Here is a 27,768-nt window from a genome sequence, read left to right on the forward strand (position 1 = left end):
CATAAATTATGAAAAACGAGGATTTGAAAAAAAGACGAAAATGACTCCAAGACGATGGGCTATATATAGCCCATGGTCTCGGAGTGATTTTCGTCTTTTTTTCAAATCCTCAAAAATGATGGAAAACGGCATGCTATAGTATGCCGTTCGAGACCATGGGCTATAGCCCATCGCCATGGTCATAAATTATGAAAAACGAGGATTTGAAAAAAAGGCGAAAATGACTCCGAGACGATGGGCTATAGCCCATGGTCTCGGAGTCATTTTCGTCTTTTTTTCAAATCCTCAAAAATGATGGAAAACGGCATGCTATAGTATGCCGTTCGAGACCATGGGCTATAGCCCATCGCAAAGTCAGTATTTGACTTTTGAAAAGTCAAACGGTGACTTTTCCCGGGGTCTGTCAAAAAGTCGAGGTTTGACTTTTAATTGTGATACTGGGCTGCCCATCGCCATGGTCATAAATTATGAAAAACGAGGATTTGAAAAAAAGACGAAAATGACTCCGAGACGATGGGCTATATATAGCCCATGGTCTCGGTGTGATTTTCGTCTTTTTTTCAAATCCTCAAAAATGATGGAAAACGGCATGCTATAGTATGCCGTTCGAGACCATGGGCTATAGCCCATCGCCATGGTCATAAATTATGAAAAACGAGGATTTGAAAAAAAGACGAAAATGACTCCGAGACGATGGGCTATAGCCCATGGTCTCGGAGTCATTTTCGTCTTTTTTTCAAATCCTCAAAAATGATGGAAAACGGCATGCTATAGTATGCCGTTCGAGACCATGGGCTATAGCCCATCGCAAAGTCAGTATTTGACTTTTGAAAAGTCAAACGGTGACTTTTCCCGGGGTCTGTCAAAAAGTCGAGGTTTGACTTTTCAAATCCTCAAAAATGATGGAAAACGGCATGCTATAGTATGCCGTTCGAGACCATGGGCTATAGCCCATCGCCATGGTCATAAATTATGAAAAACGAGGATTTGAAAAAAAGACGAAAATGACTCCGAGACGATGGGCTATAGCCCATGGTCTCGGAGTCATTTTCGTCTTTTTTTCAAATCCTCAAAAATGATGGAAAACGGCATGCTATAGTATGCCGTTCGAGACCATGGGCTATAGCCCATCGCAAAGTCAGTATTTGACTTTTGAAAAGTCAAACGGTGACTTTTCCCGGGGTCTGTCAAAAAGTCGAGGTTTGACTTTTAATTGTGATACTGGGCTGCCCATCGCCATGGTCATAAATTATGAAAAACGAGGATTTGAAAAAAAGACGAAAATGACTCCAAGACGATGGGCTATATATAGCCCATGGTCTCGGAGTGATTTTCGTCTTTTTTTCAAATCCTCAAAAATGATGGAAAACGGCATGCTATAGTATGCCGTTCGAGACCATGGGCTATAGCCCATCGCCATGGTCATAAATTAGAAAAACGAGGATTTGAAAAAAAGACGAAAATGACTCCGAGACGATGGGCTATAGCCCATGGTCTCAGAGTCATTTTCGTCTTTTTTTCAAATCCTCAAAAATGATGGAAAACGGCATGCTATAGTATGCCGTTCGAGACCATGGGCTATAGCCCATCGCAAAGTCAGTATTTGACTTTTGAAAAGTCAAACGGTGACTTTTCCCGGGGTCTGTCAAAAAGTCGAGGTTTGACTTTTAATTGTGATACTGGGCTGCCCATCGCCATGGTCATAAATTATGAAAAACGAGGATTTGAAAAAAAGACCAAAATGACTCCAAGACGATGGGCTATATATAGCCCATGGTCTCGGAGTGATTTTCGTCTTTTTTTCAAATCCTCAAAAATGATGGAAAACGGCATGCTATAGTATGCCGTTCGAGACCATGGGCTATAGCCCATAACAATGGTCATAAATGATGAAAAACGAGGATTTGAAAAAAAGACGAAAATGACTCCGAGACGATGGGCTATAGCCCATGGTCTCGGAGTCATTTTCGTCTTTTTTTCAAATCCTCAAAAATGATGGAAAACGGCATGCTATAGTATGCCGTTCGAGACCATGGGCTATAGCCCATCGCAAAGTCAGTATTTGACTTTTGAAAAGTCAAACGGTGACTTTTCCCGGGGTCTGTCAAAAAGTCGAGGTTTGACTTTTAATTGTGATACTGGGCTGCCCATCGCCATGGTCATAAATTATGAAAAACGAGGATTTGAAAAAAAGACGAAAATGACTCCAAGACGATGGGCTATATATAGCCCATGGTCTCGGAGTGATTTTCGTCTTTTTTTCAAATCCTCAAAAATGATGGAAAACGGCATGCTATAGTATGCCGTTCGAGACCATGGGCTATAGCCCATCGCCATGGTCATAAATTATGAAAAACGAGGATTTGAAAAAAAGACGAAAATGACTCCGAGACGATGGGCTATAGCCCATGGTCTCGGAGTCATTTTCGTCTTTTTTTCAAATCCTCAAAAATGATGGAAAACGGCATGCTATAGTATGCCGTTCGAGACCATGGGCTATAGCCCATCGCAAAGTCAGTATTTGACTTTTGAAAAGTCAAACGGTGACTTTTCCCGGGGTCTGTCAAAAAGTCGAGGTTTGACTTTTCAAATCCTCAAAAATGATGGAAAACGGCATGCTATAGTATGCCGTTCGAGACCATGGGCTATAGCCCATCGCCATGGTCATAAATTATGAAAAACGAGGATTTGAAAAAAAGACGAAAATGACTCCGAGACGATGGGCTATAGCCCATGGTCTCAGAGTCATTTTCGTCTTTTTTTCAAATCCTCAAAAATGATGGAAAACGGCATGCTATAGTATGCCGTTCGAGACCATGGGCTATAGCCCATCGCAAAGTCAGTATTTGACTTTTGAAAAGTCAAACGGTGACTTTTCCCGGGGTCTGTCAAAAAGTCGAGGTTTGACTTTTAATTGTGATACTGGGCTGCCCATCGCCATGGTCATAAATTATGAAAAACGAGGATTTGAAAAAAAGACGAAAATGACTCCAAGACGATGGGCTATATATAGCCCATGGTCTCGGAGTGATTTTCGTCTTTTTTTCAAATCCTCAAAAATGATGGAAAACGGCATGCTATAGTATGCCGTTCGAGACCATGGGCTATAGCCCATCGCCATGGTCATAAATGATGAAAAACGAGGATTTGAAAAAAAGGCGAAAATGACTCCGAGACGATGGGCTATAGCCCATGGTCTCGGAGTCATTTTCGTCTTTTTTTCAAATCCTCAAAAATGATGGAAAACGGCATGCTATAGTATGCCGTTCGAGACCATGGGCTATAGCCCATCGCAAAGTCAGTATTTGACTTTTGAAAAGTCAAACGGTGACTTTTCCCGGGGTCTGTCAAAAAGTCGAGGTTTGACTTTTAATTGTGATACTGGGCTGCCCATCGCCATGGTCATAAATTATGAAAAACGAGGATTTGAAAAAAAGACGAAAATGACTCCAAGACGATGGGCTATATATAGCCCATGGTCTCGGAGTGATTTTCGTCTTTTTTTCAAATCCTCAAAAATGATGGAAAACGGCATGCTATAGTATGCCGTTCGAGACCATGGGCTATAGCCCATCGCCATGGTCATAAATGATGAAAAACGAGGATTTGAAAAAAAGGCGAAAATGACTCCGAGACGATGGGCTATAGCCCATGGTCTCGGAGTCATTTTCGTCTTTTTTTCAAATCCTCAAAAATGATGGAAAACGGCATGCTATAGTATGCCGTTCGAGACCATGGGCTATAGCCCATCGCAAAGTCAGTATTTGACTTTTGAAAAGTCAAACGGTGACTTTTCCCGGGGTCTGTCAAAAAGTCGAGGTTTGACTTTTAATTGTGATACTGGGCTGCCCATCGCCATGGTCATAAATTATGAAAAACGAGGATTTGAAAAAAAGACGAAAATGACTCCGAGACGATGGGCTATATATAGCCCATGGTCTCGGTGTGATTTTCGTCTTTTTTTCAAATCCTCAAAAATGATGGAAAACGGCATGCTATAGTATGCCGTTCGAGACCATGGGCTATAGCCCATCGCCATGGTCATAAATTATGAAAAACGAGGATTTGAAAAAAAGACGAAAATGACTCCGAGACGATGGGCTATAGCCCATGGTCTCGGAGTCATTTTCGTCTTTTTTTCAAATCCTCAAAAATGATGGAAAACGGCATGCTATAGTATGCCGTTCGAGACCATGGGCGATAGCCCATCGCAAAGTCAGTATTTGACTTTTGAAAAGTCAAACGGTGACTTTTCCCGGGGTCTGTCAAAAAGTCGAGGTTTGACTTTTCAAATCCTCAAAAATGATGGAAAACGGCATGCTATAGTATGCCGTTCGAGACCATGGGCTATAGCCCATCGCAAAGTCAGTATTTGACTTTTGAAAAGTCAAACGGTGACTTTTCCCGGGGTCTGTCAAAAAGTCGAGGTTTGACTTTTAATTGTGATACTGGGCTGCCCATCGCCATGGTCATAAATTATGAAAAACGAGGATTTGAAAAAAAGACGAAAATGACTCCAAGACGATGGGCTATATATAGCCCATGGTCTCGGAGTCATTTTCGTCTTTTTTTCAAATCCTCAAAAATGATGGAAAACGGCATGCTATAGTATGCCGTTCGAGACCATGGGCTATAGCCCATCGCAAAGTCAGTATTTGACTTTTGAAAAGTCAAACGGTTACTTTTCCCGGGGTCTGTCAAAAAGTCGAGGTTTGACTTTTAATTGTGATACTGGGCTGCCCATCGCCATGGTCATAAATTATGAAAAACGAGGATTTGAAAAAAAGACGAAAATGACTCCGAGACGATGGGCTATATATAGCCCATGGTCTCGGTGTGATTTTCGTCTTTTTTTCAAATCCTCAAAAATGATGGAAAACGGCATGCTATAGTATGCCGTTCGAGACCATGGGCTATAGCCCATCGCCATGGTCATAAATTATGAAAAACGAGGATTTGAAAAAAAGACGAAAATGACTCCGAGACGATGGGCTATAGCCCATGGTCTCGGAGTCATTTTCGTCTTTTTTTCAAATCCTCAAAAATGATGGAAAACGGCATGCTATAGTATGCCGTTCGAGACCATGGGCTATAGCCCATCGCAAAGTCAGTATTTGACTTTTGAAAAGTCAAACGGTGACTTTTCCCGGGGTCTGTCAAAAAGTCGAGGTTTGACTTTTCAAATCCTCAAAAATGATGGAAAACGGCATGCTATAGTATGCCGTTCGAGACCATGGGCTATAGCCCATCGCAAAGTCAGTATTTGACTTTTGAAAAGTCAAACGGTGACTTTTCCCGGGGTCTGTCAAAAAGACGAGGTTTGACTTTTCAAATCCTCAAAAATGATGGAAAACGGCATGCTATAGTATGCCGTTCGAGACCATGGGCTATAGCCCATCGCAAAGTCAGTATTTGACTTTTGAAAAGTCAAACGGTGACTTTTCCCGGGGTCTGTCAAAAAGTCGAGGTTTGACTTTTAATTGTGATACTGGGCTGCCCATCGCCATGGTCATAAATTATGAAAAACGAGGATTTGAAAAAAAGACGAAAATGACTCCAAGACGATGGGCTATATATAGCCCATGGTCTCGGAGTGATTTTCGTCTTTTTTTCAAATCCTCAAAAATGATGGAAAACGGCATGCTATAGTATGCCGTTCGAGACCATGGGCTATAGCCCATCGCCATGGTCATAAATTATGAAAAACGAGGATTTGAAAAAAAGACGAAAATGACTCCGAGACGATGGGCTATAGCCCATGGTCTCAGAGTCATTTTCGTCTTTTTTTCAAATCCTCAAAAATGATGGAAAACGGCATGCTATAGTATGCCGTTCGAGACCATGGGCTATAGCCCATCGCCATGGTCATAAATTATGAAAAACGAGGATTTGAAAAAAAGACGAAAATGACTCCGAGACGATGGGCTATAGCCCATGGTCTCGGAGTCATTTTCGTCTTTTTTTCAAATCCTCAAAAATGATGGAAAACGGCATGCTATAGTATGCCGTTCGAGACCATGGGCTATAGCCCATCGCAAAGTCAGTATTTGACTTTTGAAAAGTCAAACGGTGACTTTTCCCGGGGTCTGTCAAAAAGTCGAGGTTTGACTTTTAATTGTGATACTGGGCTGCCCATCGCCATGGTCATAAATTATGAAAAACGAGGATTTGAAAAAAAGACGAAAATGACTCCAAGACGATGGGCTATAAGCCCATGGTCTCGGAGTGATTTTCGTCTTTTTTTCAAATCCTCAAAAATGATGGAAAACGGCATGCTATAGTATGCCGTTCGAGACCATGGGCTATAGCCCATCGCCATGGTCATAAATTATGAAAAACGAGGATTTGAAAAAAAGACGAAAATGACTCCGAGACGATAGGCTATAGCCCATGGTCTCGGAGTCATTTTCGTCTTTTTTTCAAATCCTCAAAAATGATGGAAAACGGCATGCTATAGTATGCCGTTCGAGACCATGGGCTATAGCCCATCGCAAAGTCAGTATTTGACTTTTGAAAAGTCAAACGGTGACTTTTCCCGGGGTCTGTCAAAAAGTCGAGGTTTGACTTTTCAAATCCTCAAAAATGATGGAAAACGGCATGCTATAGTATGCCGTTCGAGACCATGGGCTATAGCCCATCGCAAAGTCAGTATTTGACTTTTGAAAAGTCAAACGGTGACTTTTCCCGGGGTCTGTCAAAAAGTCGAGGTTTGACTTTTAATTGTGATACTGGGCTGCCCATCGCCATGGTCATAAATTATGAAAAACGAGGATTTGAAAAAAAGACGAAAATGACTCCGAGACGATGGGCTATAGCCCATGGTCTCGGAGTCATTTTCGTCTTTTTTTCAAATCCTCAAAAATGATGGAAAACGGCATGCTATAGTATGCCGTTCGAGACCATGGGCTATAGCCCATCGCAAAGTCAGTATTTGACTTTTGAAAAGTCAAACGGTGACTTTTCCCGGGGTCTGTCAAAAAGTCGAGGTTTGACTTTTCAAATCCTCAAAAATGATGGAAAACGGCATGCTATAGTATGCCGTTCGAGACCATGGGCTATAGCCCATCGCAAAGTCAGTATTTGACTTTTGAAAAGTCAAACGGTGACTTTTCCCGGGGTCTGTCAAAAAGTCGAGGTTTGACTTTTCAAATCCTCAAAAATGATGGAAAACGGCATGCTATAGTATGCCGTTCGAGACCATGGGCTATAGCCCATCGCAAAGTCAGTATTTGACTTTTGAAAAGTCAAACGGTGACTTTTCCCGGGGTCTGTCAAAAAGTCGAGGTTTGACTTTTAATTGTGATACTGGGCTGCCCATCGCCATGGTCATAAATTATGAAAAACGAGGATTTGAAAAAAAGACGAAAATGACTCCAAGACGATGGGCTATATATAGCCCATGGTCTCGGAGTGATTTTCGTCTTTTTTTCAAATCCTCAAAAATGATGGAAAACGGCATGCTATAGTATGCCGTTCGAGACCATGGGCTATAGCCCATCGCCATGGTCATAAATTATGAAAAACGAGGATTTGAAAAAAAGACGAAAATGACTCCGAGACGATGGGCTATAGCCCATGGTCTCGGAGTCATTTTCGTCTTTTTTTCAAATCCTCAAAAATGATGGAAAACGGCATGCTATAGTATGCCGTTCGAGACCATGGGCTATAGCCCATCGCAAAGTCAGTATTTGACTTTTGAAAAGTCAAACGGTGACTTTTCCCGGGGTCTGTCAAAAAGTCGAGGTTTGACTTTTAATTGTGATACTGGGCTGCCCATCGCCATGGTCATAAATTATGAAAAACGAGGATTTGAAAAAAAGACGAAAATGACTCCGAGACGATGGGCTATATATAGCCCATGGTCTCGGAGTGATTTTCGTCTTTTTTTCAAATCCTCAAAAATGATGGAAAACGGCATGCTATAGTATGCCGTTCGAGACCATGGGCTATAGCCCATCGCCATGGTCATAAATTATGAAAAACGAGGATTTGAAAAAAAGACGAAAATGACTCCGAGACGATAGGCTATAGCCCATGGTCTCGGAGTCATTTTCGTCTTTTTTTCAAATCCTCAAAAATGATGGAAAACGGCATGCTATAGTATGCCGTTCGAGACCATGGGCTGTAGCCCATCGCAAAGTCAGTATTTGACTTTTGAAAAGTCAAACGGTGACTTTTCCCAGGGTCTGTCAAAAAGTCGAGGTTTGACTTTTCAAATCCTCAAAAATGATGGAAAACGGCATGCTATAGTATGCCGTTCGAGACCATGGGCTATAGCCCATCGCAAAGTCAGTATTTGACTTTTGAAAAGTCAAACGGTGACTTTTCCCGGGGTCTGTCAAAAAGTCGAGGTTTGACTTTTAATTGTGATACTGGGCTGCCCATCGCCATGGTCATAAATTATGAAAAACGAGGATTTGAAAAAAAGACGAAAATGACTCCAAGACGATGGGCTATATATAGCCCATGGTCTCGGAGTCATTTTCGTCTTTTTTTCAAATCCTCAAAAATGATGGAAAACGGCATGCTATAGTATGCCGTTCGAGACCATGGGCTATAGCCCATCGCAAAGTCAGTATTTGACTTTTGAAAAGTCAAACGGTGACTTTTCCCGGGGTCTGTCAAAAAGTCGAGGTTTGACTTTTAATTGTGATACTGGGCTGCCCATCGCCATGGTCATAAATTATGAAAAACGAGGATTTGAAAAAAATACGAAAATGACTCCAAGACGATGGGCTATATATAGCCCATGGTCTCGGAGTGATTTTCGTCTTTTTTTCAAATCCTCAAAAATGATGGAAAACGGCATGCTATAGTATGCCGTTCGAGACCATGGGCTATAGCCCATCGCCATGGTCATAAATTATGAAAAACGAGGATTTGAAAAAAAGACGAAAATGACTCCGAGACGATGGGCTATAGCCCATGGTCTCGGAGTCATTTTCGTCTTTTTTTCAAATCCTCAAAAATGATGGAAAACGGCATGCTATAGTATGCCGTTCGAGACCATGGGCTATAGCCCATCGCAAAGTCAGTATTTGACTTTTGAAAAGTCAAACGGTGACTTTTCCCGGGGTCTGTCAAAAAGTCGAGGTTTGACTTTTAATTGTGATACTGGGCTGCCCATCGCCATGGTCATAAATTATGAAAAACGAGGATTTGAAAAAAAGACGAAAATGACTCCAAGACGATGGGCTATATATAGCCCATGGTCTCGGAGTGATTTTCGTCTTTTTTTCAAATCCTCAAAAATGATGGAAAACGGAATGCTATAGTATGCCGTTCGAGACCATGGGCTATAGCCCATCGCCATGGTCATAAATGATGAAAAACGAGGATTTGAAAAAAAGGCGAAAATGACTCCGAGACGATGGGCTATAGCCCATGGTCTCGGAGTCATTTTCGTCTTTTTTTCAAATCCTCAAAAATGATGGAAAACGGCATGCTATAGTATGCCGTTCGAGACCATGGGCTATAGCCCATCGCAAAGTCAGTATTTGACTTTTGAAAAGTCAAACGGTGACTTTTCCCGGGGTCTGTCAAAAAGTCGAGGTTTGACTTTTAATTGTGATACTGGGCTGCCCATCGCCATGGTCATAAATTATGAAAAACGAGGATTTGAAAAAAAGACGAAAATGACTCCAAGACGATGGGCTATATATAGCCCATGGTCTCGGAGTGATTTTCGTCTTTTTTTCAAATCCTCAAAAATGATGGAAAACGGCATGCTATAGTATGCCGTTCGAGACCATGGGCTATAGCCCATCGCCATGGTCATAAATTATGAAAAACGAGGATTTGAAAAAAAGACGAAAATGACTCCGAGACGATGGGCTATAGCCCATGGTCTCGGAGTCATTTTCGTCTTTTTTTCAAATCCTCAAAAATGATGGAAAACGGCATGCTATAGTATGCCGTTCGAGACCATGGGCTATAGCCCATCGCCATGGTCATAAATTATGAAAAACGAGGATTTGAAAAAAAGACGAAAATGACTCCGAGACGATGGGCTATAGCCCATGGTCTCGGAGTCATTTTCGTCTTTTTTTCAAATCCTCAAAAATGATGGAAAACGGCATGCTATAGTATGCCGTTCGAGACCATGGGCTATAGCCCATCGCAAAGTCAGTATTTGACTTTTGAAAAGTCAAACGGTGACTTTTCCCGGGGTCTGTCAAAAAGTCGAGGTTTGACTTTTAATTGTGATACTGGGCTGCCCATCGCCATGGTCATAAATTATGAAAAACGAGGATTTGAAAAAAAGACGAAAATGACTCCGAGACGATGGGCTATATATAGCCCATGGTCTCGGTGTGATTTTCGTCTTTTTTTCAAATCCTCAAAAATGATGGAAAACGGCATGCTATAGTATGCCGTTCGAGACCATGGGCTATAGCCCATCGCCATGGTCATAAATTATGAAAAACGAGGATTTGAAAAAAAGACGAAAATGACTCCGAGACGATGGGCTATAGCCCATGGTCTCGGAGTCATTTTCGTCTTTTTTTCAAATCCTCAAAAATGATGGAAAACGGCATGCTATAGTATGCCGTTCGAGACCATGGGCTATAGCCCATCGCAAAGTCAGTATTTGACTTTTGAAAAGTCAAACGGTGACTTTTCCCGGGGTCTGTCAAAAAGTCGAGGTTTGACTTTTCAAATCCTCAAAAATGATGGAAAACGGCATGCTATAGTATGCCGTTCGAGACCATGGGCTATAGCCCATCGCAAAGTCAGTATTTGACTTTTGAAAAGTCAAACGGTGACTTTTCCCGGGGTCTGTCAAAAAGTCGAGGTTTGACTTTTAATTGTGATACTGGGCTGCCCATCGCCATGGTCATAAATTATGAAAAACGAGGATTTGAAAAAAAGACGAAAATGACTCCAAGACGATGGGCTATATATAGCCCATGGTCTCGGAGTGATTTTCGTCTTTTTTTCAAATCCTCAAAAATGATGGAAAACGGCATGCTATAGTATGCCGTTCGAGACCATGGGCTATAGCCCATCGCCATGGTCATAAATTATGAAAAACGAGGATTTGAAAAAAAGACGAAAATGACTCCGAGACGATGGGCTATAGCCCATGGTCTCGGAGTCATTTTCGTCTTTTTTTCAAATCCTCAAAAATGATGGAAAACGGCATGCTATAGTATGCCGTTCGAGACCATGGGCTATAGCCCATCGCAAAGTCAGTATTTGACTTTTGAAAAGTCAAACGGTGACTTTTCCCGGGGTCTGTCAAAAAGTCGAGGTTTGACTTTTAATTGTGATACTGGGCTGCCCATCGCCATGGTCATAAATTATGAAAAACGAGGATTTGAAAAAAAGACGAAAATGACTCCAAGACGATGGGCTATATATAGCCCATGGTCTCGGAGTGATTTTCGTCTTTTTTTCAAATCCTCAAAAATGATGGAAAACGGCATGTTATAGTATGCCGTTCGAGACCATGGGCTATAGCCCATCGCCATGGTCATAAATGATGAAAAACGAGGATTTGAAAAAAAGGCGAAAATGACTCCGAGACGATGGGCTATAGCCCATGGTCTCGGAGTCATTTTCGTCTTTTTTTCAAATCCTCAAAAATGATGGAAAACGGCATGCTATAGTATGCCGTTCGAGACCATGGGCTATAGCCCATCGCAAAGTCAGTATTTGACTTTTGAAAAGTCAAACGGTGACTTTTCCCGGGGTCTGTCAAAAAGTCGAGGTTTGACTTTTAATTGTGATACTGGGCTGCCCATCGCCATGGTCATAAATTATGAAAAACGAGGATTTGAAAAAAAGACGAAAATGACTCCGAGACGATGGGCTATATATAGCCCATGGTCTCGGTGTGATTTTCGTCTTTTTTTCAAATCCTCAAAAATGATGGAAAACGGCATGCTATAGTATGCCGTTCGAGACCATGGGCTATAGCCCATCGCCATGGTCATAAATTATGAAAAACGAGGATTTGAAAAAAAGACGAAAATGACTCCGAGACGATGGGCTATAGCCCATGGTCTCGGAGTCATTTTCGTCTTTTTTTCAAATCCTCAAAAATGATGGAAAACGGCATGCTATAGTATGCCGTTCGAGACCATGGGCTATAGCCCATCGCAAAGTCAGTATTTGACTTTTGAAAAGTCAAACGGTGACTTTTCCCGGGGTCTGTCAAAAAGTCGAGGTTTGACTTTTCAAATCCTCAAAAATGATGGAAAACGGCATGCTATAGTATGCCGTTCGAGACCATGGGCTATAGCCCATCGCAAAGTCAGTATTTGACTTTTGAAAAGTCAAACGGTGACTTTTCCCGGGGTCTGTCAAAAAGTCGAGGTTTGACTTTTAATTGTGATACTGGGCTGCCCATCGCCATGGTCATAAATTATGAAAAACGAGGATTTGAAAAAAAGACGAAAATGACTCCAAGACGATGGGCTATATATAGCCCATGGTCTCGGAGTGATTTTCGTCTTTTTTTCAAATCCTCAAAAATGATGGAAAACGGCATGCTATAGTATGCCGTTCGAGACCATGGGCTATAGCCCATCGCCATGGTCATAAATTATGAAAAACGAGGATTTGAAAAAAAGACGAAAATGACTCCGAGACGATGGGCTATAGCCCATGGTCTCGGAGTCATTTTCGTCTTTTTTTCAAATCCTCAAAAATGATGGAAAACGGCATGCTATAGTATGCCGTTCGAGACCATGGGCTATAGCCCATCGCAAAGTCAGTATTTGACTTTTGAAAAGTCAAACGGTGACTTTTCCCGGGGTCTGTCAAAAAGTCGAAGTTTGACTTTTAATTGTGATACTGGGCTGCCCATCGCCATGGTCATAAATTATGAAAAACGAGGATTTGAAAAAAAGACGAAAATGACTCCGAGACGATGGGCTATATATAGCCCATGGTCTCGGTGTGATTTTCGTCTTTTTTTCAAATCCTCAAAAATGATGGAAAACGGCATGCTATAGTATGCCGTTCGAGACCATGGGCTATAGCCCATCGCCATGGTCATAAATTATGAAAAACGAGGATTTGAAAAAAAGACGAAAATGACTCCGAGACGATGGGCTATAGCCCATGGTCTCGGAGTCATTTTCGTCTTTTTTTCAAATCCTCAAAAATGATGGAAAACGGCATGCTATAGTATGCCGTTCGAGACCATGGGCTATAGCCCATCGCAAAGTCAGTATTTGACTTTTGAAAAGTCAAACGGTGACTTTTCCCGGGGTCTGTCAAAAAGTCGAGGTTTGACTTTTAATTGTGATACTGGGCTGCCCATCGCCATGGTCATAAATTATGAAAAACGAGGATTTGAAAAAAAGACGAAAATGACTCCGAGACGATGGGCTATATATAGCCCATGGTCTCGGTGTGATTTTCGTCTTTTTTTCAAATCCTCAAAAATGATGGAAAACGGCATGCTATAGTATGCCGTTCGAGACCATGGGCTATAGCCCATCGCCATGGTCATAAATTATGAAAAACGAGGATTTGAAAAAAAGACGAAAATGACTCCGAGACGATGGGCTATAGCCCATGGTCTCGGAGTCATTTTCGTCTTTTTTTCAAATCCTCAAAAATGATGGAAAACGGCATGCTATAGTATGCCGTTCGAGACCATGGGCTATAGCCCATCGCAAAGTCAGTATTTGACTTTTGAAAAGTCAAACGGTGACTTTTCCCGGGGTCTGTCAAAAAGTCGAGGTTTGACTTTTCAAATCCTCAAAAATGATGGAAAACGGCATGCTATAGTATGCCGTTCGAGACCATGGGCTATAGCCCATCGCAAAGTCAGTATTTGACTTTTGAAAAGTCAAACGGTGACTTTTCCCGGGGTCTGTCAAAAAGTCGAGGTTTGACTTTTAATTGTGATACTGGGCTGCCCATCGCCATGGTCATAAATTATGAAAAACGAGGATTTGAAAAAAAGACGAAAATGACTCCAAGACGATGGGCTATATATAGCCCATGGTCTCGGAGTGATTTTCGTCTTTTTTTCAAATCCTCAAAAATGATGGAAAACGGCATGCTATAGTATGCCGTTCGAGACCATGGGCTATAGCCCATCGCCATGGTCATAAATTATGAAAAACGAGGATTTGAAAAAAAGACGAAAATGACTCCGAGACGATGGGCTATAGCCCATGGTCTCGGAGTCATTTTCGTCTTTTTTTCAAATCCTCAAAAATGATGGAAAACGGCATGCTATAGTATGCCGTTCGAGACCATGGGCTATAGCCCATCGCAAAGTCAGTATTTGACTTTTGAAAAGTCAAACGGTGACTTTTCCCGGGGTCTGTCAAAAAGTCGAGGTTTGACTTTTAATTGTGATACTGGGCTGCCCATCGCCATGGTCATAAATTATGAAAAACGAGGATTTGAAAAAAAGACGAAAATGACTCCGAGACGATGGGCTATATATAGCCCATGGTCTCGGTGTGATTTTCGTCTTTTTTTCAAATCCTCAAAAATGATGGAAAACGGCATGCTATAGTATGCCGTTCGAGACCATGGGCTATAGCCCATCGCCATGGTCATAAATTATGAAAAACGAGGATTTGAAAAAAAGACGAAAATGACTCCGAGACGATGGGCTATACCCCATGGTCTCGGAGTCATTTTCGTCTTTTTTTCAAATCCTCAAAAATGATGGAAAACGGCATGCTATAGTATGCCGTTCGAGACCATGGGCTATAGCCCATCGCAAAGTCAGTATTTGACTTTTGAAAAGTCAAACGGTGACTTTTCCCGGGGTCTGTCAAAAAGTCGAGGTTTGACTTTTAATTGTGATACTGGGCTGCCCATCGCCATGGTCATAAATTATGAAAAACGAGGATTTGAAAAAAAGACGAAAATGACTCCGAGACGATGGGCTATATATAGCCCATGGTCTCGGTGTGATTTTCGTCTTTTTTTCAAATCCTCAAAAATGATGGAAAACGGCATGCTATAGTATGCCGTTCGAGACCATGGGCTATAGCCCATCGCAAAGTCAGTATTTGACTTTTGAAAAGTCAAACGGTGACTTTTCCCGGGGTCTGTCAAAAAGTCGAGGTTTGACTTTTCAAATCCTCAAAAATGATGGAAAACGGCATGCTATAGTATGCCGTTCGAGACCATGGGCTATAGCCCATCGCAAAGTCAGTATTTGACTTTTGAAAAGTCAAACGGTGACTTTTCCCGGGGTCTGTCAAAAAGTCGAGGTTTGACTTTTAATTGTGATACTGGGCTGCCCATCGCCATGGTCATAAATTATGAAAAACGAGGATTTGAAAAAAAGACGAAAATGACTCCAAGACGATGGGCTATATATAGCCCATGGTCTCGGAGTGATTTTCGTCTTTTTTTCAAATCCTCAAAAATGATGGAAAACGGCATGCTATAGTATGCCGTTCGAGACCATGGGCTATAGCCCATCGCCATGGTCATAAATTATGAAAAACGAGGATTTGAAAAAAAGACGAAAATGACTCCGAGACGATGGGCTATAGCCCATGGTCTCGGAGTCATTTTCGTCTTTTTTTCAAATCCTCAAAAATGATGGAAAACGGCATGCTATAGTATGCCGTTCGAGACCATGGGCTATAGCCCATCGCAAAGTCAGTATTTGACTTTTGAAAAGTCAAAAGGTGACTTTTCCCGGGGTCTGTCAAAAAGTCGAAGTTTGACTTTTAATTGTGATACTGGGCTGCCCATCGCCATGGTCATAAATTATGAAAAACGAGGATTTGAAAAAAAGACGAAAATGACTCCGAGACGATGGGCTATATATAGCCCATGGTCTCGGTGTGATTTTCGTCTTTTTTTCAAATTCTCAAAAATGATGGAAAACGGCATGCTATAGTATGCCGTTCGAGACCATGGGCTATAGCCCATCGCCATGGTCATAAATTATGAAAAACGAGGATTTGAAAAAAAGACGAAAATGACTCCGAGACGATGGGCTATAGCCCATGGTCTCGGAGTCATTTTCGTCTTTTTTTCAAATCCTCAAAAATGATGGAAAACGGCATGCTATAGTATGCCGTTCGAGACCATGGGCTATAGCCCATCGCAAAGTCAGTATTTGACTTTTGAAAAGTCAAACGGTGACTTTTCCCGGGGTCTGTCAAAAAGTCGAGGTTTGACTTTTAATTGTGATACTGGGCTGCCCATCGCCATGGTCATAAATTATGAAAAACGAGGATTTGAAAAAAAGACGAAAATGACTCCGAGACGATGGGCTATATATAGCCCATGGTCTCGGTGTGATTTTCGTCTTTTTTTCAAATCCTCAAAAATGATGGAAAACGGCATGCTATAGTATGCCGTTCGAGACCATGGGCTATAGCCCATCGCCATGGTCATAAATTATGAAAAACGAGGATTTGAAAAAAAGACGAAAATGACTCCGAGACGATGGGCTATAGCCCATGGTCTCGGAGTCATTTTCGTCTTTTTTTCAAATCCTCAAAAATGATGGAAAACGGCATGCTATAGTATGCCGTTCGAGACCATGGGCTATAGCCCATCGCAAAGTCAGTATTTGACTTTTGAAAAGTCAAACGGTGACTTTTCCCGGGGTCTGTCAAAAAGTCGAGGTTTGACTTTTCAAATCCTCAAAAATGATGGAAAACGGCATGCTATAGTATGCCGTTCGAGACCATGGGCTATAGCCCATCGCAAAGTCAGTATTTGACTTTTGAAAAGTCAAACGGTGACTTTTCCCGGGGTCTGTCAAAAAGTCGAGGTTTGACTTTTAATTGTGATACTGGGCTGCCCATCGCCATGGTCATAAATTATGAAAAACGAGGATTTGAAAAAAAGACGAAAATGACTCCAAGACGATGGGCTATATATAGCCCATGGTCTCGGAGTGATTTTCGTCTTTTTTTCAAATCCTCAAAAATGATGGAAAACGGCATGCTATAGTATGCCGTTCGAGACCATGGGCTATAGCCCATCGCCATGGTCATAAATTATGAAAAACGAGGATTTGAAAAAAAGACGAAAATGACTCCGAGACGATGGGCTATAGCCCATGGTCTCGGAGTCATTTTCGTCTTTTTTTCAAATCCTCAAAAATTATGGAAAACGGCATGCTATAGTATGCCGTTCGAGACCATGGGCTATAGCCCATCGCAAAGTCAGTATTTGACTTTTGAAAAGTCAAACGGTGACTTTTCCCGGGGTCTGTCAAAAAGTCGAGGTTTGACTTTTAATTGTGATACTGGGCTGCCCATCGCCATGGTCATAAATTATGAAAAACGAGGATTTGAAAAAAAGACGAAAATGACTCCGAGACGATGGGCTATATATAGCCCATGGTCTCGGTGTGATTTTCGTCTTTTTTTCAAATCCTCAAAAATGATGGAAAACGGCATGCTATAGTATGCCGTTCGAGACCATGGGCTATAGCCCATCGCCATGGTCATAAATTATGAAAAACGAGGATTTGAAAAAAAGACGAAAATGACTCCGAGACGATGGGCTATACCCCATGGTCTCGGAGTCATTTTCGTCTTTTTTTCAAATCCTCAAAAATGATGGAAAACGGCATGCTATAGTATGCCGTTCGAGACCATGGGCTATAGCCCATCGCAAAGTCAGTATTTGACTTTTGAAAAGTCAAACGGTGACTTTTCCCGGGGTCTGTCAAAAAGTCGAGGTTTGACTTTTAATTGTGATACTGGGCTGCCCATCGCCATGGTCATAAATTATGAAAAACGAGGATTTGAAAAAAAGACGAAAATGACTCCGAGACGATGGGCTATATATAGCCCATGGTCTCGGTGTGATTTTCGTCTTTTTTTCAAATCCTCAAAAATGATGGAAAACGGCATGCTATAGTATGCCGTTCGAGACCATGGGCTATAGCCCATCGCAAAGTCAGTATTTGACTTTTGAAAAGTCAAACGGTGACTTTTCCCGGGGTCTGTCAAAAAGTCGAGGTTTGACTTTTAATTGTGATACTGGGCTGCCCATCGCCATGGTCATAAATTATGAAAAACGAGGATTTGAAAAAAAGACGAAAATGACTCCGAGACGATGGGCTATATATAGCCCATGGTCTCGGTGTGATTTTCGTCTTTTTTTCAAATCCTCAAAAATGATGGAAAACGGCATGCTATAGTATGCCGTTCGAGACCATGGGCTATAGCCCATCGCCATGGTCATAAATTATGAAAAACGAGGATTTGAAAAAAAGACGAAAATGACTCCGAGACGATGGGCTATAGCCCATGGTCTCGGAGTCATTTTCGTCTTTTTTTCAAATCCTCAAAAATGATGGAAAACGGCATGCTATAGTATGCCGTTCGAGACCATGGGCTATAGCCCATCGCAAAGTCAGTATTTGACTTTTGAAAAGTAAAACGGTGACTTTTCCCGGGGTCTGTCAAAAAGTCGAGGTTTGACTTTTAATTGTGATACTGGGCTGCCCATCGCCATGGTCATAAATTATGAAAAACGAGGATTTGAAAAAAAGACGAAAATGACTCCGAGACGATGGGCTATATATAGCCCATGGTCTCGGTGTGATTTTCGTCTTTTTTTCAAATCCTCAAAAATGATGGAAAACGGCATGCTATAGTATGCCGTTCGAGACCATGGGCTATAGCCCATCGCCATGGTCATAAATGATGAAAAACGAGGATTTGAAAAAAAGACGAAAATGACTCCGAGACGATGGGCTATAGCCCATGGTCTCGGAGTCATTTTCGTCTTTTTTTCAAATCCTCAAAAATGATGGAAAACGGCATGCTATAGTATGCCGTTCGAGACCATGGGCTATAGCCCATCGCAAAGTCAGTATTTGACTTTTGAAAAGTCAAACGGTGACTTTTCCCGGGGTCTGTCAAAAAGTCGAGGTTTGACTTTTAATTGTGATACTGGGCTGCCCATCGCCATGGTCATAAATTATGAAAAACGAGGATTTGAAAAAAGACGAAAATGACTCCGAGACGATGGGCTATATATAGCCCATGGTCTCGGTGTGATTTTCGTCTTTTTTTCAAATCCTCAAAAATGATGGAAAACGGCATGCTATAGTATGCCGTTCGAGACCATGGGCTATAGCCCATCGCCATGGTCATAAATTATGAAAAACGAGGATTTGAAAAAAAGACAAAAATGACTCCGAGACGATGGGCTATAGCCCATGGTCTCGGAGTCATTTTCGTCTTTTTTTCAAATCCTCAAAAATGATGGAAAACGGCATGCTATAGTATGCCGTTCGAGACCATGGGCTATAGCCCATCGCAAAGTCAGTATTTGACTTTTGAAAAGTAAAACGGTGACTTTTCCCGGGGTCTGTCAAAAAGTCGCGGTTTGACTTTTCAAATCCTCAAAAATGATGGAAAACGGCATGCTATAGTATGCCGTTCGAGACCATGGGCTATAGCCCATCGCAAAGTCAGTATTTGACTTTTGAAAAGTCAAACGGTGACTTTTCCCGGGGTCTGTCAAAAAGTCGAGGTTTGACTTTTCAAATCCTCAAAAATGATGGAAAACGGCATGCTATAGTATGCCGTTCGAGACCATGGGCTATAGCCCATCGCAAAGTCAGTATTTGACTTTTGAAAAGTCAAACGGTGACTTTTCCCGGGGTCTGTCAAAAAGTCGAGGTTTGACTTTTAATTGTGATACTGGGCTGCCCATCGCCATGGTCATAAATTATGAAAAACGAGGATTTGAAAAAAAGACGAAAATGACTCCAAGACGATGGGCTATATATAGCCCATGGTCTCGGAGTGATTTTCGTCTTTTTTTCAAATCCTCAAAAATGATGGAAAACGGCATGCTATAGTATGCCGTTCGAGACCATGGGCTATAGCCCATCGCCATGGTCATAAATTATGAAAAACGAGGATTTGAAAAAAAGACGAAAATGACTCCGAGACGATGGGCTATAGCCCATGGTCTCGGAGTCATTTTCGTCTTTTTTTCAAATCCTCAAAAATGATGGAAAACGGCATGCTATAGTATGCCGTTCGAGACCATGGGCTATAGCCCATCGCCATGGTCATAAATTATGAAAAACGAGGATTTGAAAAAAAGACGAAAATGACTCCGAGACGATGGGCTATAGCCCATGGTCTCGGAGTCATTTTCGTCTTTTTTTCAAATCCTCAAAAATGATGGAAAACGGCATGCTATAGTATGCCGTTCGAGACCATGGGCTATAGCCCATCGCAAAGTCAGTATTTGACTTTTGAAAAGTCAAACGGTGACTTTTCCCGGGGTCTGTCAAAAAGTCGAGGTTTGACTTTTAATTGTGATACTGGGCTGCCCATCGCCATGGTCATAAATTATGAAAAACGAGGATTTGAAAAAAAGACGAAAATGACTCCGAGACGATGGGCTATATATAGCCCATGGTCTCGGTGTGATTTTCGTCTTTTTTTCAAATCCTCAAAAATGATGGAAAACGGCATGCTATAGTATGCCGTTCGAGACCATGGGCTATAGCCCATCGCCATGGTCATAAATTATGAAAAACGAGGATTTGAAAAAAAGACGAAAATGACTTCGAGACGATGGGCTATAGCCCATGGTCTCGGAGTCATTTTCGTCTTTTTTTCAAATCCTCAAAAATGATGGAAAACGGCATGCTATAGTATGCCGTTCGAGACCATGGGCTATAGCCCATCGCAAAGTCAGTATTTGACTTTTGAAAAGTCAAACGGTGACTTTTCCCGGGGTCTGTCAAAAAGTCGAGGTTTGACTTTTCAAATCCTCAAAAATGATGGAAAACGGCATGCTATAGTATGCCGTTCGAGACCATGGGCTATAGCCCATCGCAAAGTCAGTATTTGACTTTTGAAAAGTCAAACGGTGACTTTTCCCGGGGTCTGTCAAAAAGTCGAGGTTTGACTTTTAATTGTGATACTGGGCTGCCCATCGCCATGGTCATAAATTATGAAAAACGAGGATTTGAAAAAAAGACGAAAATGACTCCAAGACGATGGGCTATATATAGCCCATGGTCTCGGAGTGATTTTCGTCTTTTTTTCAAATCCTCAAAAATGATGGAAAACGGCATGCTATAGTATGCCGTTCGAGACCATGGGCTATAGCCCATCGCCATGGTCATAAATTATGAAAAACGAGGATTTGAAAAAAAGACGAAAATGACTCCGAGACGATGGGCTATAGCCCATGGTCTCGGAGTCATTTTCGTCTTTTTTTCAAATCCTCAAAAATGATGGAAAACGGCATGCTATAGTATGCCGTTCGAGACCATGGGCTATAGCCCATCGCAAAGTCAGTATTTGACTTTTGAAAAGTCAAACGGTGACTTTTCCCGGGGTCTGTCAAAAAGTCGAGGTTTGACTTTTAATTGTGATACTGGGCTGCCCATCGCCATGGTCATAAATTATGAAAAACGAGGATTTGAAAAAAAGACGAAAATGACTCCGAGACGATGGGCTATATATAGCCCATGGTCTCGGTGTGATTTTCGTCTTTTTTTCAAATCCTCAAAAATGATGGAAAACGGCATGCTATAGTATGCCGTTCGAGACCATGGGCTATAGCCCATCGCCATGGTCATAAATTATGAAAAACGAGGATTTGAAAAAAAGACGAAAATGACTCCGAGACGATGGGCTATAGCCCATGGTCTCGGAGTCATTTTCGTCTTTTTTTCAAATCCTCAAAAATGATGGAAAACGGCATGCTATAGTATGCCGTTCGAGACCATGGGCTATAGCCCATCGCAAAGTCAGTATTTGACTTTTGAAAAGTCAAACGGTGACTTTTCCCGGGGTCTGTCAAAAAGTCGAGGTTTGACTTTTCAAATCCTCAAAAATGATGGAAAACGGCATGCTATAGTATGCCGTTCGAGACCATGGGCTATAGCCCATCGCAAAGTCAGTATTTGACTTTTGAAAAGTCAAACGGTGACTTTTCCCGGGGTCTGTCAAAAAGTCGAGGTTTGACTTTTAATTGTGATACTGGGCTGCCCATCGCCATGGTCATAAATTATGAAAAACGAGGATTTGAAAAAAAGACGAAAATGACTCCAAGACGATGGGCTATATATAGCCCATGGTCTCGGAGTGATTTTCGTCTTTTTTTCAAATCCTCAAAAATGATGGAAAACGGCATGTTATAGTATGCCGTTCGAGACCATGGGCTATAGCCCATCGCCATGGTCATAAATGATGAAAAACGAGGATTTGAAAAAAAGGCGAAAATGACTCCGAGACGATGGGCTATAGCCCATGGTCTCGGAGTCATTTTCGTCTTTTTTTCAAATCCTCAAAAATGATGGAAAACGGCATGCTATAGTATGCCGTTCGAGACCATGGGCTATAGCCCATCGCAAAGTCAGTATTTGACTTTTGAAAAGTCAAACGGTGACTTTTCCCGGGGTCTGTCAAAAAGTCGAGGTTTGACTTTTAATTGTGATACTGGGCTGCCCATCGCCATGGTCATAAATTATGAAAAACGAGGATTTGAAAAAAAGACGAAAATGACTCCGAGACGATGGGCTATATATAGCCCATGGTCTCGGTGTGATTTTCGTCTTTTTTTCAAATCCTCAAAAATGATGGAAAACGGCATGCTATAGTATGCCGTTCGAGACCATGGGCTATAGCCCATCGCCATGGTCATAAATTATGAAAAACGAGGATTTGAAAAAAAGACGAAAATGACTCCGAGACGATGGGCTATAGCCCATGGTCTCGGAGTCATTTTCGTCTTTTTTTCAAATCCTCAAAAATGATGGAAAACGGCATGCTATAGTATGCCGTTCGAGACCATGGGCTATAGCCCATCGCAAAGTCAGTATTTGACTTTTGAAAAGTCAAACGGTGACTTTTCCCGGGGTCTGTCAAAAAGTCGAGGTTTGACTTTTCAAATCCTCAAAAATGATGGAAAACGGCATGCTATAGTATGCCGTTCGAGACCATGGGCTATAGCCCATCGCAAAGTCAGTATTTGACTTTTGAAAAGTCAAACGGTGACTTTTCCCGGGGTCTGTCAAAAAGTCGAGGTTTGACTTTTAATTGTGATACTGGGCTGCCCATCGCCATGGTCATAAATTATGAAAAACGAGGATTTGAAAAAAAGACGAAAATGACTCCGAGACGATGGGCTATATATAGCCCATGGTCTCGGTGTGATTTTCGTCTTTTTTTCAAATCCTCAAAAATGATGGAAAACGGCATGCTATAGTATGCCGTTCGAGACCATGGGCTATAGCCCATCGCCATGGTCATAAATTATGAAAAACGAGGATTTGAAAAAAAGACGAAAATGACTCCGAGACGATGGGCTATAGCCCATGGTCTCGGAGTCATTTTCGTCTTTTTTTCAAATCCTCAAAAATGATGGAAAACGGCATGCTATAGTATGCCGTTCGAGACCATGGGCTATAGCCCATCGCAAAGTCAGTATTTGACTTTTGAAAAGTCAAACGGTGACTTTTCCCGGGGTCTGTCAAAAAGTCGAGGTTTGACTTTTCAAATCCTCAAAAATGATGGAAAACGGCATGCTATAGTATGCCGTTCGAGACCATGGGCTATAGCCCATCGCAAAGTCAGTATTTGACTTTTGAAAAGTCAAACGGTGACTTTTCCCGGGGTCTGTCAAAAAGTCGAGGTTTGACTTTTAATTGTGATACTGGGCTGCCCATCGCCATGGTCATAAATTATGAAAAACGAGGATTTGAAAAAAAGACGAAAATGACTCCAAGACGATGGGCTATATATAGCCCATGGTCTCGGAGTGATTTTCGTCTTTTTTTCAAATCCTCAAAAATGATGGAAAACGGCATGCTATAGTATGCCGTTCGAGACCATGGGCTATAGCCCATCGCCATGGTCATAAATTATGAAAAACGAGGATTTGAAAAAAAGACGAAAATGACTCCGAGACGATGGGCTATAGCCCATGGTCTCGGAGTCATTTTCGTCTTTTTTTCAAATCCTCAAAAATGATGGAAAACGGCATGCTATAGTATGCCGTTCGAGACCATGGGCTATAGCCCATCGCCATGGTCATAAATTATGAAAAACGAGGATTTGAAAAAAAGACGAAAATGACTCCGAGACGATGGGCTATACCCCATGGTCTCGGAGTCATTTTCGTCTTTTTTTCAAATCCTCAAAAATGATGGAAAACGGCATGCTATAGTATGCCGTTCGAGACCATGGGCTATAGCCCATCGCAAAGTCAGTATTTGACTTTTGAAAGGTCAAACGGTGACTTTTCCCGGGGTCTGTCAAAAAGTCGAGGTTTGACTTTTAATTGTGATACTGGGCTGCCCATCGCCATGGTCATAAATTATGAAAAACGAGGATTTGAAAAAAAGACGAAAATGACTCCGAGACGATGGGCTATATATAGCCCATGGTCTCGGTGTGATTTTCGTCTTTTTTTCAAATCCTCAAAAATGATGGAAAACGGCATGCTATAGTATGCCGTTCGAGACCATGGGCTATAGCCCATCGCAAAGTCAGTATTTGACTTTTGAAAAGTCAAACGGTGACTTTTCCCGGGGTCTGTCAAAAAGTCGAGGTTTGACTTTTAATTGTGATACTGGGCTGCCCATCGCCATGGTCATAAATTATGAAAAACGAGGATTTGAAAAAAAGACGAAAATGACTCCGAGACGATGGGCTATATATAGCCCATGGTCTCGGTGTGATTTTCGTCTTTTTTTCAAATCCTCAAAAATGATGGAAAACGGCATGCTATAGTATGCCGTTCGAGACCATGGGCTATAGCCCATCGCCATGGTCATAAATTATGAAAAACGAGGATTTGAAAAAAAGACGAAAATGACTCCGAGACGATGGGCTATAGCCCATGGTCTCGGAGTCATTTTCGTCTTTTTTTCAAATCCTCAAAAATGATGGAAAACGGCATGCTATAGTATGCCGTTCGAGACCATGGGCTATAGCCCATCGCAAAGTCAGTATTTGACTTTTGAAAAGTAAAACGGTGACTTTTCCCGGGGTCTGTCAAAAAGTCGAGGTTTGACTTTTAATTGTGATACTGGGCTGCCCATCGCCATGGTCATAAATTATGAAAAACGAGGATTTGAAAAAAAGACGAAAATGACTCCGAGACGATGGGCTATATATAGCCCATGGTCTCGGTGTGATTTTCGTCTTTTTTTCAAATCCTCAAAAATGATGGAAAACGGCATGCTATAGTATGCCGTTCGAGACCATGGGCTATAGCCCATCGCCATGGTCATAAATGATGAAAAACGAGGATTTGAAAAAAAGACGAAAATGACTCCGAGACGATGGGCTATAGCCCATGGTCTCGGAGTCATTTTCGTCTTTTTTTCAAATCCTCAAAAATGATGGAAAACGGCATGCTATAGTATGCCGTTCGAGACCATGGGCTATAGCCCATCGCAAAGTCAGTATTTGACTTTTGAAAAGTCAAACGGTGACTTTTCCCGGGGTCTGTCAAAAAGTCGAGGTTTGACTTTTAATTGTGATACTGGGCTGCCCATCGCCATGGTCATAAATTATGAAAAACGAGGATTTGAAAAAAGACGAAAATGACTCCGAGACGATGGGCTATATATAGCCCATGGTCTCGGTGTGATTTTCGTCTTTTTTTCAAATCCTCAAAAATGATGGAAAACGGCATGCTATAGTATGCCGTTCGAGACCATGGGCTATAGCCCATCGCCATGGTCATAAATTATGAAAAACGAGGATTTGAAAAAAAGACAAAAATGACTCCGAGACGATGGGCTATAGCCCATGGTCTCGGAGTCATTTTCGTCTTTTTTTCAAATCCTCAAAAATGATGGAAAACGGCATGCTATAGTATGCCGTTCGAGACCATGGGCTATAGCCCATCGCAAAGTCAGTATTTGACTTTTGAAAAGTCAAACGGTGACTTTTCCCGGGGTCTGTCAAAAAGTCGCGGTTTGACTTTTCAAATCCTCAAAAATGATGGAAAACGGCATGCTATAGTATGCCGTTCGAGACCATGGGCTATAGCCCATCGCAAAGTCAGTATTTGACTTTTGAAAAGTCAAACGGTGACTTTTCCCGGGGTCTGTCAAAAAGTCGAGGTTTGACTTTTAATTGTGATACTGGGCTGCCCATCGCCATGGTCATAAATTATGAAAAACGAGGATTTGAAAAAAAGACGAAAATGACTCCAAGACGATGGGCTATATATAGCCCATGGTCTCGGAGTGATTTTCGTCTTTTTTTCAAATCCTCAAAAATGATGGAAAACGGCATGCTATAGTATGCCGTTCGAGACCATGGGCTATAGCCCATCGCCATGGTCATAAATGATGAAAAACGAGGATTTGAAAAAAAGACGAAAATGACTCCGAGACGATGGGCTATAGCCCATGGTCTCGGAGTCATTTTCGTCTTTTTTTCAAATCCTCAAAAATGATGGAAAACGGCATGCTATAGTATGCCGTTCGAGACCATGGGCTATAGCCCATCGCAAAGTCAGTATTTGACTTTTGAAAAGTCAAACGGTGACTTTTCCCGGGGTCTGTCAAAAAGTCGAGGTTTGACTTTTAATTGTGATACTGGGCTGCCCATCGCCATGGTCATAAATTATGAAAAACGAGGATTTGAAAAAAAGACGAAAATGACTCCGAGACGATGGGCTATATATAGCCCATGGTCTCGGTGTGATTTTCGTCTTTTTTTCAAATCCTCAAAAATGATGGAAAACGGCATGCTATAGTATGCCGTTCGAGACCATGGGCTATAGCCCATCGCAAAGTCAGTATTTGACTTTTGAAAAGTCAAACGGTGACTTTTCCCGGGGTCTGTCAAAAAGTCGAGGTTTGACTTTTAATTGTGATACTGGGCTGCCCATCGCCATGGTCATAAATTATGAAAAACGAGGATTTGAAAAAAAGACGAAAATGACTCCAAGACGATGGGCTATATATAGCCCATGGTCTCGGAGTGATTTTCGTCTTTTTTTCAAATCCTCAAAAATGATGGAAAACGGCATGCTATAGTATGCCGTTCGAGACCATGGGCTATAGCCCATCGCCATGGTCATAAATTATGAAAAACGAGGATTTGAAAAAAAGACGAAAATGACTCCGAGACGATGGGCTATAGCCCATGGTCTCGGAGTCATTTTCGTCTTTTTTTCAAATCCTCAAAAATGATGGAAAACGGCATGCTATAGTATGCCGTTCGAGACCATGGGCTATAGCCCATCGCAAAGTCAGTATTTGACTTTTGAAAAGTCAAACGGTGACTTTTCCCGGGGTCTGTCAAAAAGTCGAGGTTTGACTTTTAATTGTGATACTGGGCTGCCCATCGCCATGGTCATAAATTATGAAAAACGAGGATTTGAAAAAAAGACGAAAATGACTCCGAGACGATGGGCTATATATAGCCCATGGTCTCGGTGTGATTTTCGTCTTTTTTTCAAATCCTCAAAAATGATGGAAAACGGCATGCTATAGTATGCCGTTCGAGACCATGGGCTATAGCCCATCGCCATGGTCATAAATTATGAAAAACGAGGATTTGAAAAAAATACGAAAATGACTCCGAGACGATGGGCTATAGCCCATGGTCTCGGAGTCATTTTCGTCTTTTTTTCAAATCCTCAAAAATGATGGAAAACGGCATGCTATAGTATGCCGTTCGAGACCATGGGCTATAGCCCATCGCAAAGTCAGTATTTGACTTTTGAAAAGTCAAACGGTGACTTTTCCTGGGGTCTGTCAAAAAGTCGAGGTTTGACTTTTAATTGTGATACTGGGCTGCCCATCGCCATGGTCATAAATTATGAAAAACGAGGATTTGAAAAAAAGACGAA

This window comes from Electrona antarctica (genome assembly GCF_951216825.1).
Source record: "Electrona antarctica genome assembly, contig: scaffold_45, whole genome shotgun sequence".
Classification (NCBI taxonomy): domain Eukaryota; kingdom Metazoa; phylum Chordata; class Actinopteri; order Myctophiformes; family Myctophidae; genus Electrona; species Electrona antarctica.